The sequence below is a fragment of the Halichoerus grypus genome, chromosome 3 (assembly GCF_964656455.1).
Source record: "Halichoerus grypus chromosome 3, mHalGry1.hap1.1, whole genome shotgun sequence".
In the NCBI taxonomy this organism is placed as follows: domain Eukaryota; kingdom Metazoa; phylum Chordata; class Mammalia; order Carnivora; family Phocidae; genus Halichoerus; species Halichoerus grypus.
Window position 1 is genome coordinate 26,318,645 of NC_135714.1, and position 19,351 is coordinate 26,337,995.

Genomic DNA, 19,351 nt, shown 5'->3' on the forward strand with positions numbered 1-19,351 from the left:
TAGTATGATTGAAAATGAAAACAATAAGTTTAAAGTTTCAGTAAAGTCAGTTGGCACAATGTTTTTTCTTAGAGAGGACATGCTGATTCATCTCTGAAACTTTGTTGTTTATATGTTTCTTGAATGACCACATCTTACTCCTCCTATGTTTTCCACAAAGTCCAGGATGATGCCTTACATAGAGATGGTACTTTATAAATACTGTAGGAAATATATACTTCTCTTGAATCTTATTTTACCTAAAGATTACTTGGATCCACTTTGCTTTGTGTAGAATATTTGAAATATATTAAGAATAGAATGTTCTCTCTAAATAACGTTTAGAATCATCATTAGTCTATGACTCCTGACTCATTTGTTTATGAAGTGGGACTTACTGTGAGAACACTAAAGCTAGTAATATAAATTTTGAATTAATCACCAAACTAATTTATTATAACTTATGAAAAAATAATTTCTCATGTTGGTTTAATGCTGCTCTTAGGTTATGGCCATGACATTTTCATTAAATAAAACAAAGTAGAAAATAAAAGTAAAACTCTAATGAAATGTTAAACTTTTCTTCCTTATTTTGTCTTGGTCTTCCTCTACCGTGCTGGCAAAGCTGTATTTTATAGGAAAATACAATTTTATAGTTGCTAGGCTTGTTACTTTTGCTAAAATTTTCAAAATATAAGAAGTTGAATAGTAGTTGACTGTTTACTAAACTCCCAATCTACACATATAAAGATAAAATAATTAATGACTGTGACCTTTGTATTTCTAAAATTGTATTCTGTTTTGCCATATTATGTTTGCAATGTAATTAGTAAAGATTCTGCATATATTAACACCCAACCACTTCTACCTCATCTGTATGTCCATCACAGACCCTGTATGATTTCTATTCATTGCTATATTGTGACCAAAAGATTGTCTGATATAGTCCTATATTTATTCAGGTAGATGCTTAAACTACAGTTTATTTGCTTGCTCATGATCAGTATGTCTGAAAGATGGTAACTATTGCATCAGATATGACTATTAAAAAATATTATTAGTGCCTGATACACTGTGATGAAATAGCTAAGTCAATTCATCATGTGTTAATTAAGTTAGAGAAGAAGAAATTCCTTTGGATTTGTCCTTTGTTAGGAGTTTTTAAAAAAATAATTCCTTGGGATTGTTTTTGTGTAATATCTATCACATGCCTCAAATTTTAAATTTGGATGTAGAAAAGAATTACCAGAATGGGGTTAGAAAATATTGTTATGAAATGTTTTTAGTCCTGTTATATTATGTTAACTTAAGAAATATGGCTTATTTTTATTAGCATTTCCCACTTTCTACATGCCCTTACTGATGTCATGTTTTTCCCACTCTTTTTATAGTGGTTGTTATTTGCTTCATGATCAATAACAATCAATGAAAATTCATAACATTAATTTTCTTTGGGAAAACAATATTTTAGAAAGAATCCATGATCAAAAATTTTAGCCATTGTTCATCCAGTAGGTGAGAATATCAATGTTCCTGAAATTTCAAGAAATAGAGCTTATTAATTGTGTTGGAAAATGTTGATTGTCTCTGAACTTAGAGGTGTATGTTTCAATTTAAAATGTATTTTGAATTGAAAACAAGATTTTACTGAAGTCTCATCATCCCACTTTATATCAGGCCTCCAGTGCATTCTAATTTATTTATTTATTTATTTATTTATTTATTTATTTATTTTTTAAAGATTTTTATTTTATTTATTTGACAGAGAGAGAGAGAGAGACAGCTAGAGAGGGAACACAAGCAGGGGGAGTGGAAGAGGGAGAAGCAGGCTCCTGGCCGAGCAGGAAGCCCGATGCGGGGCTCGATTCCAGGACCCTGTGATCATGACCTGAGCCGAAGGCAGACGCCTAATGACTGAGCCACCCAGGCACCCCAGTGCATTCTGATTTATTTATAGAAAGTATCATAAACTTGAATGTCACTTTTCCTATTGCATTTATACTGAAACCTCAACTATTCAAAGATGTCAGATCTGAAAAGCACTACCATTCTATAATTTCTGTTTCCTAGGAGGAATGGATATACCATTTTAGCATAATTATCCAACAGTATTCAAAACCATCGTGAATTTTAAAACACAGTTATTACACCCTAAAAATCAAGTATTAAAATGTACAAACAACAAAATCTCTGTCAAGTTGTAAAGGAAATGCACCCACACAGACAGGTTTTAAAACTTTCTAACTTAAGGAATTTGATAGCACAACCTCAGGGTAGTAGATTCAGGGCCTACAATATACTTCGCAGGAGACAGTAAGGAGGGCTCTGTGTCACTTTTTGCCAAAGGCTGACCTAATAGTGCTTTGGGCATTGTTTGTTTGTTTTTGAAAATACTTCACTGGGCGTATTAGGAAAGTGCAGTTTGGAAATCTGTATAAATTAAGAATGATCTTTTTCTATGTTTGTCTTTTACTACATCAAATTAACATAGTTGGACAGAATTAAGCATTGTTAGGAAACATGTAAATTAGTGCTACTCAAAGTAGTTGCTCTTTGTACTATGTGCTATTGGTCCAGGATTAGATAAGGAGTTTGAAAGAAAACGTAAATCATTACTTCCTTCTTTGAGAGAGTCTTGGCATTTTTTTTTTTTTTTTTTTTGGTTAGCTGAAATAAACAATGTATTTAGTCACAAAGTGATTTGCCTTTTTGCACAAACTCCCTATCTCCTTGTGAATTATAACAAATATTTCATGAACCTTCATTGATCTTCACTTTCTGTTACACTGCTATAATGTACATTCAGAGCTGCCAGTTAAAAGTGCTACAGTTGAGATGAAATGTCATGTGTTTACTTTGCACCCAGTTAGGATGAACATAGTAATTTATTAAGACACAATGAAGAAAAACATTTGTGACAATGAGTCCCAGTTTTTAAAAATCACATGCCATTCAATCCAAATTGTAGACTTTGATTGGTGACTGAACACTTCTTACGTGGGTAACTTGATGTAATGCACCCAGGGTAATTTTACAGAGATTATTTTTTTTTTATCAATGCTCGATTATTCTGCCTAGCAATGCAGAGAAAGCTAACTAATTTAAAATAAACTCATGTTAATTTTGGTCGTTACAAACTTAAAATTGATTAATTTCCATAGTTATATACGTATATTTATATTTGGATTGTTTAAAACGTTCACAATTTACATTAAGTATATTCACATTAAATATATATTCTGTGTATACCTTGGAAAAATTATACTGAAAATTAAAATGAAAATGACATTGTATATATCTGTTGGAAGCAGCCTGTCCCATTTCCCCTTACTATACAAGTTGTGTCAAGTAATTTATAAAGTCCCTACTGCATAACAAATCGATTCTTTGTTAGAATAGGTAGTAATGTTCTTATTTCTAAATAAGAGCTGGTCTATGAGTGTCTTTGCAGCTGTATTTTTTTCTAAGTGGCTTCATCGTCTTGAACTGAAGAAGCTCAGAACACTACACATCAAAATAATATATTTTGACATAATTAGCCATCAGGGAAATGCAATGGAAACTACAATGAGATATCACTACACACTTATCAGAATGGCTAAAATAAAATATAATGGCAAGACCAAAATGTTGTGAGTACAGAGAAAAAAATATTCTGTTTGATGATACACTGTAACAAGTTGTACCATAACTTAACCAAGGGGTATTTGCAAACCCGTCTCAGATGGGTGTAATGTCAAATTTGTTTTTCTTTTTTTTGTTGTTTTTTTAAGATTTTATTTATTTATTTGACAGAGAGAAAGAGCGAGAGCAGGAACACAAGCAGGGGGAGTGGGAGAGGGAGAAACAGGCTTCCCGCCGAGCAGGGAGCCCAATGCGGGGTCAGTCCCAGGACCCTGGGATCATGACCTGAGCTGAAGGCAGATGCTTAATGACTGAGCCACCCAGGCGCCCCTCAAATTTGTTTTTCTAAGCAATGTTTTGGGTCACTTATCACTTTTCAAGGATATAAAATGCTGCCATCTTACTTAAAACTGTGAAATTTGGTCAGATTTTAATTTCAATTTGTGTTAAAACACATTCTGCAAACTGTGTTAAACTTTGACATTTGTTCCCTCTGTTCAGTGAATAAAACTATATTTTATTCTGAAAAATACAATTATTTTCATTCTGAAAAAATATCCCTTTTTCCTCTTATGATAGTTATTAATGTGAGCTAAGAGTAGAATTTGATATGGTTTCACATGACCATATTTACTGTATATAATTAAATTAAATAATAAATATAATGTATTTCTTTGGACAATTTTTAAAGACCTGTCTATTCTTAAAAAAAAAAAAAACAGAGATACACTGCTTTTGTATATTGTATATAACCTCAGATAAATTTTGACAAATCATAATTTATCAAAATTACATCTACTTAAAAAGCACATTTTTGATGTAAAAGCATCAAAAATAAAAATAAACACAAACACACATATACAAACAAAACCCATGTGTTAACAAATTACAATAGCTATACCAATAGGTTAGGCATTCCACAGTTAAGTGCTATCAAAATTTCCATTAGTGACAAAAAGATTAACATCAAAATGGCCTGATTTTCCAGAATCCAAGAAAAAGCCACTTAGGATTTATTTAAAGATAAAGATTTGAACAAATACTCCTTAAATTTAGGAAATTCAGAACATAAGGATTAAAGAAATATTTGCAGTGCTTACTATATTCAATCCTTCCTCCAAAATATGCCTTTGAAGACATAATTCTGTTTTCTCTATTTAAATTGAGTTGTCCTCCAAAAATGTTTTCTTAAATGTGTTGCTCTGTGTGATAAATGTTCCAAGACCTAACATGCTTCATTGGATTTTTATCGTGCTCTCAAATTTAATCAATAGTTTGGCTTGATGTATAATATCTAGTTTCAAATATCTTTTCCATCTATACATAAAAAAGCACACACACAGCTGTCTTTTTTATATGCTGTTACTATTGAGAATTCTGCTGTCAGTATTATTCTTGTACACTTTAGGTGATCTGTTCTTTCTCCTGCTCATCATTTATGCTCTTCTCTGTCTTTGATATTCTTAAAACTCACCATAATATATACGAGTGTTTTTTCTGATCTCTCATGTTTGACGTTCTTTCAGTCTGTTACCTTTCATCTTTTTTTAATTCTCCAAAATTTATGTCTGGACTTATTTAGATATTTTCTTCTTTATTTTGTTTTTCCTCTTCTGTTGCATTTTGGCAGAGGTCATTAATCTGTTTTTTTTTTTTTTTTAACTCATTTATTCATTTTACAGTTATATTCATCTTACTCTCCATTTATTGCATCCTTTATTTCAACAATTTTCACTTAATTTATATTCACAGCATAGTATCTTTCTTTTCTCCCTGTATGTATATCCTTATTTTATCATATTACTTATAAGCTATTTTTCTGTCTGTTCCAGTAACACTTCAATTGGCATATAGAGTCCACCATATCATCTTTTTTAGGTAAGTGATTATACTTTTCATGTGCATAGATATTTTGGCCCATGAGTTCAACTTCTCTTAGGATCATCAGACCTCTGTAAAGTCAGAATATGCTAGGATTTTCTAAGCAACAACAAAAAGCAATGAAACCTGGTAGCTTAATTATGTTTTCTTTCTCATTCACTCAAAATATTACATACTGAGCAGCTCCCTTCTATCTTGTAGCTATAGTGTTTGGAAAAACTTGACTTCTGATATCACTGTGATATGGTGAATTAGTCAGGGCTTTTCAGAGAATCAGGAAGAGAAAAAATGGAAGATATTCTCCAGGGCCAACTCTGGAAGTGGCTATTAAAACATCTGTCCAAATCCCATTGAACAAAACTCAACAATGTACCCTCAATGAAATACAAAGAAGACTGTATATTTCCAGGCACACACATCTCACTTGACCTAATGATGTGCACCAATGAAAGACTGAAGGCCAATCACCACTCCATGGAAGAACTGGAGAATTTAACAATAAATTTACTAATGAAGCCAAGAATTCAGAATCACAAATACTTCGGAATTAATAATGACCACCTTCACTTGATGCTACTCTATAAGGCAAATCCTATGATTGGGTTTCAATTTTAAATTCTTTCAATTTTAAATCCTTAAATCCTTATGAAGAAGCATCATTTGGAGAAGCAGTTTTCATAATTATCATCCATCAGCCCTAAGTGTTTAGAGGAAAAAGTATGGAGGAATAATGCCTTAGGGAGCTAGTCTCTCTAAAGAATTTTCAAGTCTTTACCCCTTCAAGGCTTTTGCACAGTTCTGATAGCCTCTTTACATTCCAGCTGATTTCTGCAGTGAAGGGTCTGTTAAAAACTGTCCCAAAACCAGGAAGAGAACTTGAAACATATCAGTCAAGAACAACTTTGTGTCTGTTCAGGAATTTATCATGATTTCTTTGTTTTTTGTTAATATCTGAAGTAGTTCTATGTTGCACTTTCATGGTTTCTCCAGAACTGACTTTGGAAGAGGCATCCAGTTCTAGCCAGTTCCATATTTTGGCGAGAACTGTAGTTCCAAAAAAAACGTATTGTTATACCAGTTATCCATGTCTATTAACTGACATATCACAATAGAAATAATACAAACAGTTGCTCTTTATTAATACCTTTATTAATACAAAAAGATATGTCATATTTTCTCTTATTTTTTTTCCAAATATTTTATATTATGTGAATGGGTCAGATATGTATGAAATTACATTTAAAGTTTTTTAAATATCAGCAAATACTTTCATTTAAATGCAATTTTGAAAGAAATCTACTTTTCCAAACACCACTTTTTATCCTGTTTTTTTTTTTTTTTAATTTTTAGCTAGATTATAAATGTTAGATAGAAAAATGATTAATAGATGTAGGTTCAAATTATTATGTTCCATTAAAAATGATTCAGTCTTTGATGAACATCTGTTTGGTAATATGTTGTATCCAGATATAGTAAATTAATGACATATACAAAATTATAGGGAAATGACACCTTCCGTTCCATTATGAGTAGAGCTTTTAAAATACTATTTGTCACAACCTGTCATCTTGTCATTATGTAGCATTATGTAGCATTTAAAAGACGTATACCTTTCACTTTGAAGTCCTTTAAAAATCTAAATATGACTTTCTATGGTTTGTGGTTCCATATTCCTTTATTGCCAATATGAACAAATCCATATGCTTTGATTCAAAGGTAATAAATTCCTCTTATTTGGAAAAATGATGTTTATTTTCATTCTCTCACCCTTAGCAGGTGGTTTCATTTTAGTACACTTCAGAGTTATAATTTCATGCTTATTAAAAACATTATGATCTACATAGTTGAATGAAACTTTTATTAAATTATTTACCAAAAAAATCTGTTATTTTTAAAAATGTATTTCCTTTGAGAGGTTATTTTAGAGTGTTCAGAGAAGATCTAGGAGTGTGGTATTATGCAGTTTTTAAATAGGTATGAATTGGTTGCTTATATGATTGTTTCTTTAAGCCTCATGTATATTGTCCATTATATGCTATAAAATATTTTGAAAGTAAATTTAAGGTATGTTTTACATAGTTTATTTTTTGGAGAAAAATTTTTGTCAAAATGATTTATGAAATTCAGTGTTCTTTCAACATTAATTTATTCCAAAATTTACCAAATGTCTATTGAACCTATTATATGGCAGATATTACTTTAGGCTACACTGGTAAATGAAACACTTGGCTTTGTAGAACTTTTATTTTAATGGGGGAGACAAACAAAAGCTACAAACCTTAATAAAAAAAAATTGCAGTGTATTCAAAATGGGGAAAAATTAGATCAGGGTGAGAAAAATCAAGATTGCGAGGGAGGGATGGGGTGTTAAAATTTTTAATAGGAAGATCAAGGTAGTTACAATGAAGATGACAATTGAGCAAAGGTATGAAAAGGTGACGGATTTGCCCAGAACTATCAGCAATAAGGTCACTCCAGACAAAGGGATTGGCTATCTTAAAGGCCATAAGGTTGTATCATGCTTGGTATATCTGAGGAATAGCAAGGAGAGCACTGTGAGTGACTGAAGAGTAGCAGGGAAAGAGGTCACAGAGGTTAAATGAGTGGCTAGATCATGTAAAAGCTTAGATGTCATTGTAAAACTCTGGCTTTTATATTTGAAAACTTACAGTGTGATAGAATTTCTGCTAATAACTGAGAGTTCAAATGTCCATAAAACTTCAAGGATACTTATTCTAGTAAGATAGAATAAGAAAAAGAGTTCATATTTCCACATGGTGTAACAAATGCTAGGAGATCCAAGTGTAAGAAGTTCTGGGAGCACAAAAGAAAGCACCAAAATCAGACTCATATATTTGGTGGCTTTCTGTGACTGTACATCGTTTGTATTTTCTAGATTTTTATAGTAATGGAATCACATAGTATATACTATTTATTGCCTGGCTTTTCTTTTCTCAGCATAATTTCTTTGAGAATCTCCAAATTGTAAATATCAATAGTTCATTTTTATGCTGAGTAGTATTCTCTTGTATGGATATATCATAATTTGTCTTTGCTCTGTTGATGGACATTTGCATTGTTTCCAATTCTTAACAGTAAAGCTGCTATGAAATTGATATACAAGTTCTTGTATGAACATAGGGTTTGTTTCTCTTGGGTAAATGCCTAGGAGTAAAATGGCTATTCATGACATATACAAATGGTTTACATTTTAAAAAGTTTCAGGGGCGCCTGGGTGGCTCAGTTGGTTAAGCGACTGCCTTCGGCTCAGGTCATGATCCTGGAGTCCCGGGATTGAGTCCCGCATCGGGCTCCCTGCTCGGCAGGGAGTCTGCTTCTCCCTCTGACCCTCCTCCCTCTCATGCTCTCTGTCTCTCATTCTCTCTCTCTCAAATAAATAAATAAAAAAAAAAAATCTTAAAAAAAAATAAAAAGTTTCAAACTATTTTCCAAAGTGGTTGTATCATGATATAGGCCATCAACAGTTTAGATTTCCCGTTGTTTCACAACCTAGCTCAGACGAGGTATAATTAGCTTTTATAATTTCAGGTATTCTAATAGATATGTAAGCATATCTTGTTATGATTTTAATTTGTATTTCTTTAATGTATAAATGTTGAGGAATTTTTCATGTGCTTATAAGCCATCCATATACCTTTGGTGAGATGTCTCTTTAATTATTTCCTTCACATAAAAAAAATGGATACTCTGTTTAGTTATTAGTAAGGTTTTTTTATTTTTATTTATTTTTTAATAATCTGAGTAGATGTCCATTAATAGATATATGATTTGCAAATCCCTTCTCCAACCTTATGGCTTCTTGATGGAGCTTCAGTAGCTGTTTTTCAAGAAATATGCTGCTTCTCTCAATCCTGATACAGGGAGGTATGACTAGAACATTACCAATGTTGACCTTCCCAAAGTAAGTCATGGATTAATATATATGTAGTCTGTGGTTATCGGGAGTGTTCTATAATATCAATCATTTCTAGTTAGTTGATAATTTTGTTCAAGTCTCATATATCTTACTAATTTGATGACCATTTGTCTATATAATATTAAAATAAAGGTGTTGAAATTTTCTGACATAATTGACATTTTTTTCCACTTCTCTTCTAAGGTATGTTTTTTTTTTTTTTTTCCATGTATCCCCAAATCTGTTATTAAGTATATAAAAGTCAAGAATTATTATACTCTCCTGATGAATTGACTCTTTTACTCTTTTATAATTTTGAATTGATCTTCTTTATGTCTGATAATGAGAGAGGTGAACTCCAAGGGGTGAAGGCCTCAGGTAGGCAGCTGGCTCCTGCCAGCAGGAAAGGGGCAAAGCGGAAGGCAGTGAATCCCACAGGGAGGGCTGGGGGTGAGGGTTACAGTTGATTACGGAGTCTGGGCAGGGGGAACGGGGGTGCTAGTCGTTTGAGTCCGCCATTGGCAAGCTAGGCTGGGTGTCAGTGCAGACAAGTCTCCTCCCACAATGGCTCATGAGAGTAGACAGAATTCTCCCCTGAGGAGCAGGTAGAGCTTCAGGTGTTGGGAAAGTTCAGAGAGTATTGGTCCAGGGGCATGGACAGGTCCAGGTACTCCTGGTTGGAGGTCAAGGTCACAATATGTTCCAGGTCTTCCACCATCAACTTGAAGGTAGGTCTCTGAGAGGGTACCGCAGGCCAGCAATCCTGCATCATCATGTATAGCTCATTGATACAGTTACTGAGCTTGTCCATCCTATGACCTTCCTTCAGCAGCTTGAAGAGCTCCTCCACAGGCATGCCAGGATACGGGGAGCCTCCCAGAGTGAAGATTTCCCATAGGAGACCCCAAAAGACCAGACATCATTCTGGTGGGTGCAGATCTGGTTAAACAAGACCTCGAGGGCCATCCACTTCACAGGCAGCCGGCTGTTGGTTGTCTTTTTATAGCAGTCGATGTGGTGAATGTCCTGTGCAAGGCCTAAGTCTGAGAGCTTCATCACGTTGTCCTCCATCACCAGCACGTTCCTGGTGGCCAGGTCTTGGTGTATGCACTCCTTGGAGGCAAATACTTCATGCCTCGGGCCACCTGACAGGCACAGGATTCCAGGTCCTTGGAGGAGAGCTGCTCCTCTGGTTTGTGTCTGGGGTTGTAACAGTAATCCAGTCCAGGAGGCCTCTGGGCCTGCAGGTACTCCCGTAGGTTGCCTTTGGAGGCATACTCCAGGGCGACGTACAAACAACCGTCCTGTATGCAGGCCCCCAGCAGGTTGATGATGTTCTTGTGCTTCCCGATCATCATCATCTCCATATCTGAGATCAGGTCTGACAGGTCTTTCTCTGTTGCATCCGACTTCAACATTTTCACAGCCACTTTGGTCACACAGTTGGGTTTGTCTTTGTCCAGCCCAATGGCCTCTGCCAACACCACCTGCACAAAGCAGCCCTCTCTCAGGGGTTTACCTAAAACCAGCCTGTCTCGAGGCAGCTCCCAGCCCTAGATTATCCTTAAAAACATTAAATCACAAGATAAAAATTCTCTTCACTAGGTCTCTGTCACAGGTGTAATTTTCTTTATTTTTTTATCATTTATCTTTTTCTTAATTCTTACTTTCAGTATAATCTATTTTGCTTCCAGGACTTTCCCCTGTTTTCTGTATGCTCTGTTTCATAGGAAAGAATTATCCTGTCAGATAATTATTTCTTGAAAATTCATTACATCTCTTTGCCTTAGTTAAAGCTGGTTCTTTTATATTGATTCATCTGAGTCTTCTCAAAGTGGGGAAGAATCTTCCAAATGCTGTTGTCCTCAAGCTCAAGAGTATGTCTTAGCTTCATCTTCACTCTTTTTGAAATTCACTTTTCAAATTCTTGCCCCTCTTTTTATTTTTTAAATTAAAATGTTTTATTTATTTATTTATTTTTTGAATAAAGTTGACACTCAATGTTACATTAGTTTCAGGGTTTCAACATCTCCATACATTATTCTATGGTCACCACAAGTGTAGCCACCATCTGTCACCATACAACACTATTATAATATCATTGACTATCTTTTCTATGTTGCCCTGCATCTCTTTTTAAAAGCTCTGCTTTTTTATGTTTTCTGTTATTCCAATTTTCTACCATCATTGTACTTGGTTACTTTAATAAAATATGTCTGATTGCACACTCTTCACTGAAAACCATAGCATTGGATTTATAGTAGTCTTCTTTACCCCTATCAGAACCCCAGGAGGCTTCATTCATTTATTTACCTACATAAACAGAAGATCCAACACAATGCTCTTTGATGAAATCAATTTCAAATGTATTATAATCTCTTACCTCTTAAGCACTATGCTTACTGTTCCCTTTCACTGTCTGACTAAATCCTAATCATCACTATGCTATTTAATCAGAAAGAACATCTCAACCCAGAGTTCTCTCTATATCAGGGAATGAAGATTCCACCCTCCTGTCTGTGCAGGTAAAATAAATGTGAATACTGTCTGTCCTGCACATACCCCATCTCATTCATCGGAATATTCACCATCAAAATGTATACAAAACAAAAACCATAGCTCACCACTTCCATTACCACCCAGCTTGGTAAAAACACCATCATATATTCTGGGATTATTGACCTGATTATTGATTACCCCACTTCCACACTTGCTCCACTCCTCCCTCCCCCCCAAATCTATTTTGGTATAGCAACTTAACCTAAAAATCAAGTCAGATGATTTTATTCTGCTGTTGAAAATCTTTTGGTATCTTTCCCTTTCATACTAAATAAAAATTTGAAGCATTTCAATGTACTAGAAGGTCATACATCAATACTCTCTTCTCTCCACCACTATGAACTCTTCACTGGTCTCCTTGCTTTTCCTCAAATATAACAGAAAAAGCTGCTCACATAAGGTCAATGTACTTATTTGCTCTGCATAGAGCATCCTTTTTCTTTACATTTGCACAACAACCCCCTTCACTTCCTGCGGTTTTTGTGCAATTAACATCTCATAAATGAGATATAACCACCCAATATAAAATAAAATTAACCACCATCCCAGCATTCCCCAATGGCTTTTACCTCTCTTGTATTTCTTTGTGACACCTATCACCATCAACCATACATTCATTATTCTATTACCTGTTTTTTAAAGATTTTTTTTTATTTGAGAGATAGAGAGAGAGAATGAGCGGGGGGAGGGGCAGAGGGAGAAGAAGACTCCCCACTGAATATAGAGAGCCTGATGGGCGGCTAGATCCCAGGACCCTGAGATCATGACCCCAGCCAAAGGCAGCCACTCAATGGACTGAGCCACCCAAGTGCCCCTCTATTATTGGTTTATTTCACTATTATATTTCAAAAGAATGTAAGCTCTTTGTGGTCAGGTATTTTATATGTTTTATTAATTGTGGTATTCTCAGAAAGGTAGCTGGCAGATTGTAAGGGCTCACTAAACATTTTTAAACTTTATTTTGTTGTTATTATTGGGCTCCTTTATGGGCTCTACCTCTTACCTAGAAGTCTACCCTTCAGATGTAAGCAATAGGAATAGAGTCCTGCTGTCTGTTCAAATGAGTAAAAAGCCTCTATTAAGTGGATATTTTAAAAGTTAAATGAATGGCCTAATACTTGTACATAGGGGGAAAGGGAGCATATTTTCTACTGTTTGGAAGTGGAGTTCTTTTATACAGTTCTTTTACAAGCCTACACTATTGTACTATAATGGGCAGTTGTACATTACAATTATACAAACACTTTGGTAATTTATATCGTTTTTTTTGTGATTCATGACTGGATCATTTTATTCCTTAGGAGCATTGTAGTATTTCAGATTTTCATGTTCAATAAGCCTATTGGGGTTGCTACCTTTTTTATTCAAATGGAGAAATAGTTGTGATTTCATCTAAATAAAGTGTTGTTGGTGGTGTTGTTTTCTAGGAATAAGTTACATTATGCTAGTTTCAAAGTTTTGTTAAATTTCCAAGTCTGTCACTGATAAACGCCTTTTTATAAAGTAGTAATTTTATACAAAGCAAAAAAGTTATGTAACACTCAATTATTATACTATCTATGTTTCCATCTTGCATTGTGATAACACCCATCTTAACTCTATTTAAGACAAATCATTGCCAGATGACTTCTTAGCACTGATTGTATGATATGAAATCTAGCATAACTAAAAGTTTTTGGTTTTACTAGTGTATAAATCAATTTAGAAAAAAATATATATATGTGAATAAAAGATAATGATTTAATTTATTTGGCAATTGTAAACTGTATGGGTTTTTTTTTTTTTTTGGTAAATTTATATATTCTAAAATTTCATTGAGCCCTTTTATGATAAGTAACAAGTTACAAAAAATTAAGATTTATTTACCTCAAATCAAAATTATTACAGGTTAGGAAGACAATCGCAGAGGTTGAAGTATTTAAAATATTGAACCCAAAATATTTTATTAGGTAAACTCATGAATGCTGAGCATTCACTGTTGAAATAATACTAATACTATTGATAGATTGGTATAAACCTAAAATTAATTATTTATATGCACTTTTCATTGCAGGTATCTGACTGATAGATTACATATACCAAGATTTTGAATGATGAGGGCCATCTGGCCATATTTGATCTTTACACTACTTTCTGCTTAAAATTCTTGAGTAAAAATCTTTTCCTTCATATGTTAAAGCTTCCTTGGAGACTCTGCCTGGGAATAAGGACACAACACTAATTGTTGTCAATACTATTCTAAAATACTATTTTAAATGTTTCTATTTACATCTGAATGTCATGATTGGCTATTGTAGTTTTTATTCAGAACCTAAAATGTCTCATAGACTCCTTGTTTTTTCCAGTCTTTTTTCTTCTCTTTTTTCTTTCTAAACATTCCATTCTCAATTGTCTGTACTAGAACTCCTCTCCATTCCTCTAGAGATTTTAGGTTTTGAACCACGGACATAAAGAGATTCTCCATTTACTTTTCTGCTTAAACATTGTCTTCCTTGTCTTAGCCCAGGCTCCTTAGGCAGTGAAGCCTGAGGCTAAAGCGTGTGTGCTAATATTTTATTGAAATGCATAATCCTAGGAAAGTAAAAAATGAGCAAATTGAGGTTTGAGTCAGGGAAAGAGAGGAACAAATATATGAGATCAGACCTTTCTTTATTTTAAAGAACTTTATTTTTTATTTTTTAAAAATTTTAAAAAGGTTTTATTTATTTGAGAAAAAATGAGAGAGCACGCACAGGGTGAAGGGCAGAGGGAGAAGTAGACTCCCAGTTGAGCAGGGAGACAAATGTAGGGCTCAATCCCAGGACTTTGGGATCATGACCTGAGCTGAAGGCAGATGCTTAACTGACTGAGCCACCGAGACACCCAGTGAGCTTTATTTTTGAGAGCGGTTTTAAGCTAATAGCTAATCAAGAGGGAGATTTCCCATACACCACTTGCCCTCACACATGCATTACCTCCCTGATTATAAACATCCCCCATTACAGTGAGCATTTATTACAATTGATGAACCTACACTGATACATCATAATTACTAAAAGATCATAGTTTACATTATGGTTCCTTCTAGGTGTTGTTTATTCTATTGGTTTGAACAAATGTATAATGACATGTATTCACCACTAGAGTATCATACAAAGTGGCTTCACTGCCTTAAAAATCTGTGCTCTTCCTATCCATCCCTCCCCTCTCACCCCCATCCACTTGGGGTCTTTTTCTGTCTTCACAGTTTTATCTTTTCCAGAATGTCATATAGATGGAATCATACAGTATGTAGACTCTTCAGATTGAATTCTTTCACTTAGAACTTTGCAATTCGAGCTCTTCCATATCTTTTCATGGCTTGGTAATTCATTTCTTTAGCACTAAATAATATTCCATTGTTTGTATGTGCTACATTTTATTTGACCTTTCACCTATTGAAGGATATCTTGGTTGTTTCCAAGTTTTTGTCATTTATGAATAAAACTGCTGTAGACATCTGTATGGACATAAGTTTTCATCTTCTTTGGATAAATACGAAGAAGTGCAACTGCTGGATCATCTGGTAAGAATTTGTTTAGTTTTGTAAGAAACTGCCAAATTGTTTTCCATTTTGTATTCTCAACAGAAATGGAAGAGCATACCTGTTGCTCCACATCCCCACCAGCATTTAGTGTTCTGTAGTCAGTGTTTTGGGCTTTGGGTATGTAATGGTGTCTCCTTTTTGTTTTAATTTGCATGTTCCTGATGACATATGATGTGAAGCATCTTTTAATATGCTTATTTGATCTGCATATTTTCTTTAGTGAGGTATCTGCTAAGGTCTTTGGCCCATTTTTAACTAGGTTTTTTCCCATTGTTGAGTTTTAAGGGGTCTTTGTGTATTTTTGATAGCAATCCTTTGTTAGACGTGTCTTTTGCTAATATTTTCTCATAGTCTATGGTTTATCTTTTCATTCTCTTGGCACTGTGTTTCACAGAGTAGGCATTTTTAAATTCAATGAAATCTAGCTTAACAATCTTTCTTTCATGGATAGTACCTGTGCTATTGTACCTAAAGAGTTATTTCCAAACCTAAGGTCATCTAAGTTTTCTTCTATATTATCTTCTACATGTTTTATGTTTAGGTTTATAATCCAATTTGAGTTAATTTTTGTGAAGAGCATATGATATCTGCCTGGATTCATTTTATTTTATTTTATTTTTACATAGAGATTCCCCATTACTCCAGAGCCATTTGTTGAAAAGATTATAATTGCTCGTATATTGCCTTTGCCACTTTATCAAGGATCTTTTGAAATATATATATGTGTGTATATATATATACACACACATACATATATCTTCACTATGTTCATCAGTTAAAGGGAAAATGCCATATAATACTGAAATTCAGACTACTTCACATTCATTGATTAACCAGTAAGAAAGTACTGGAAACAAGCCAAAAATGTCTTCAATGAATTAAAGAAATAGATTGATCCAATATACTTAATGTTTCTTAAAGGAATTGCAACATTTTTATAATAGGTATCAGTTTAAATATTCATTATATAAGCATATTCTAAAAATAAATCTGAGAAAAATACTTGACATATATCATGACAAAAACAAGTTTGACAAAAGTCAGTTTTGGTAAAATTTACAATAGTTACCACTTAAATTCTTGTTCTGCAATTCAGTCATTTTAATTTACAAAAGTACAAAAATAAGAGGTGGAACAATAGGAGATGTAAATTTCATCTGGTCCCAGGAATTCAACTAGATAGGTATCAAACCATTCTGAACACATACAAACTCAACAGGAGATTGAAGAAAAGAATAGCAGCAATTCTATGAACAGAAAAGCAACCACTTTCTGGAAGGTAGGGCATGCGGAGAAGTGAGTCCCAGGCGATATTTGGGAAGATGGGCCACGGGGGAGGGAGCCTCCATCAGCTGGCTACTGGCAAGTGATAGAGCAGCGGAGCACAATATTGAACTTTTAGATGTCTGCTCCATTGAGGGATGTTGTCCCCCAGTGGCTAAGTGGGGGGTGGAACCCTCGCTGGGACTGTGTGGTTCAGGACCCTCAGGGTCACAGAAAGACTGGGGTTGTCTGAGTGTGGCAGAGCTCCCAGGTATTAGAGCAGGGAAGCAGCTGCAAAGACGGAGCCAAGAAGTGGGCTCTCAGCTTTGGGTGCCCATAAACTGTGATCCACAGCATAATCGGACCACTAATCTTACAGCAGGGACACAACAAGGGGCAGATCCAGGGATACTCCCCCACCTCCCCCAGGAGGAGTGGCATAGGAGCACACCACAGGAATCTGCTGGGTTTGGAGACTCCAAACAGGGTCATGTGCTAGAGATAGAAATGCTCAGTCATAGGCTGGGTGAGCATGGAGTGCAGCCGGAGACCAGGGAGACAGGTGTGATTGACTGTTTTTCTCTGCGAGCTCACTGAGGAGTGAGGCCCTGAGTTCTCGGCTCCTCCGGGGCAGAGACTGGGAGGCCACCATTTTCATTCTCATCCTCCAAAGCTGTACGGAAAGCTTTCAGGGAACAAAAGCTATCGAGAGCAAACCCAAGCAGATTACTTAGCCTGGTCCCTGACAAGGGCTGTGCAATTCTGCCTTAGGCAAAGACACTTGAGAATCACTACAACAGGCACCTCCCCCAGAAGATCAGCAAGAACATCCAGCGAAGACCAAGTTTACCAATCAATGAGAACTACAGAACTCCAGCGCTTGGGGAATACAGCACATAGATCTCATGGCTTTGTTTCCCATGATTCTTTAGTCTTTCAAAGTTAATTTTTTTAAAATTCTCTTTATTTTTTCTTTTTCTATTTTTTTTTAATTTTTTTTTTCCCTATTTCAACCAACATCCTACCTTATCAATTCCTTTTTTTAAAATCTTTTTTTAATTTTCATTTTTAGAGTCATATTCTATCCCTTCATTGTAGGAACCTTATTTTTTCTATATATATAAATTTTTCTCTCTTTAAAATTTTGGAATACAGTTTCTTCTTACAGACCAAAATATGCCTTAAATCTCTAGTATATGGCTTTGTTCTAGTCTCCTCCCTGATCACATTCTCTCCCTTTTTTGTTGTTGTTCTTGTTGTTGTTGTTTATTCATTTTTCTTCTTTCTTTTTTCAATCAACTTCTTATCTTATCAATTCCTTTTTTAAAATCTATTATAATTTTCATCTTTACAGTCATATTCCATCCCTTCATTGTATTTATCCTTATTTTTGTACATATATGTTATTCTTTCTTTAAAATTTTAGGAGGCAGTTTCTTCTAACACACCAAAATACACCCAAAATCTAGTGTGTGGCTCTGCTCTATTCACCAGCCTGATCATATTCTTTTTTTTTTTTTTTTTTTCTTTCCCTTTCTTTCTCCCCTGGTTTCGAGTCTCTTCTGATTTGTTTAGTGTATATTTTTCTGGGGTCGTTGCTACCCTTTTAGTATTTTATTCTCTCATTCATCTATTCTTCTCTGGACAAAATGACAAAATGGAAAAACTCAACTCAAAAAAAAGAACAAGAGGTAATACCGACTGCCAGGGACCTAATCAACAGACATTAGTAAGATGTCAGAACTAGAGCTAAGAATGATGATTATAAAGATAATAGATGGCCTTGAAAAAAGCATGGAAGATACTAGAAAATCCTTTCCTGAAGAAATAAAAGAACTATAATCTAACCAAGTTGAAATAAAAAAAAACAATTAATGAGGTGCAATAAAAAATGGAGGCTCTAACTCCTACAATAAATTAGGCAGAAGAGAGAATTAGTGATATAGAAGACCAAATGATGGAGAAAAAGAAGCTGAGAAAAAGAGTGATAAACCACTACTGCATCATGAGGGCAGAATTTGAGAGATAAGTGATATCATAAGATGAAACAATACTAGAATAATCGGGATTCCAGAAGAAGAAGAAAGAGAGAGAGGGACAGAAGGTATATTGGAGCAAATTATAGTGGAGAACTTCCCTAATTTGGGGAAGGACACAGGCATCACAATCCAGGAGGCTCAGAGAACCCCCCTCAAAATCAATAAAAATAGGTCAACACCATGACATCTAGAAGTAAAACTTACAAGTCTCAGAGACAAAAAGAAAATCCTGAAAGCAGCTCGGACAAAAGGTCTGTAACTACAATGGTAGAAACATTAGATTGGCAGCAGACCTATCCACAGAGACCTGGCAGGCCAGAAAGGACTGGCATGATATATTCAGAGCACTAAATTAGAAAAATATGCAGCCAAGAATACTATATACAGCTAGGCTGTCGTTGAAAATACAAGGAGAGATAAAAAGCTTCCAGGACAAACAAAAACTAAGAGAATTTGCAAACAAAAAACCAGCCTTACAAAAAATGTTGAAAGGGGTCCTCTAAGCAAAGAGAGAGCCTAAAAGTA

At 34.6% G+C, this 19,351-nt stretch overlaps 1 pseudogene; it reads right to left on the minus strand.

Annotated features, from left to right (window-relative positions):
* Positions 1 to 9,910: 9,910 nt before the first annotated feature.
* LOC118529004 (fibroblast growth factor receptor 1 pseudogene) lies at positions 9,911 to 15,678 on the minus strand (annotated as a pseudogene).
* Between the last annotated feature and the right edge of the window lie 3,673 nt (positions 15,679 to 19,351).